Below are 477 nucleotides of genomic sequence, written 5' to 3'. Positions count from 1 at the left end.
CCCAACATCTTATACACACAAGCCTCTCAAAATACCTGTAGGATTATTTTCTGATTAAACAAATTTATTCAAACATTCTCAATTGTATGGAATTTGTATTTTCTCAGATGGTTGGAATTTGTATACAAATCTCGCATCGATGGCTTTTTTAGAAAGATCTGTTGAATTATTGAGAGCGAATATGCGCTTATTCCCTAAATCGACACAACACATGCAAAATTCTTGATAATTGCATACGCTTATTCTTGAAAAACGGCACAATACATGTAAAGGAATTTATTCAAACATTCTCAATTGTAAGGAATTTGTATTTTCTCAGATGGTTGGAATTTGAAGTGGGCGCAGCTGATATTTTTTATTTTCAACATAACAATCTACTAAAATATTTCTAAAAAAAAAAAAAAAAAAAATTTCTATTAAAGTTGAATTTTATATTTGTAAACACAACTGTGCTTGAGTAATGCATTGTAAGTATTG

The sequence above is a fragment of the Glossina fuscipes genome, unplaced genomic scaffold, assembly GCF_014805625.2.
Source record: "Glossina fuscipes isolate IAEA_lab_2018 unplaced genomic scaffold, Yale_Gfus_2 221, whole genome shotgun sequence".
Lineage (NCBI taxonomy): Eukaryota > Metazoa > Arthropoda > Insecta > Diptera > Glossinidae > Glossina > Glossina fuscipes.
This window is presented reverse-complemented; position numbering follows the sequence as displayed.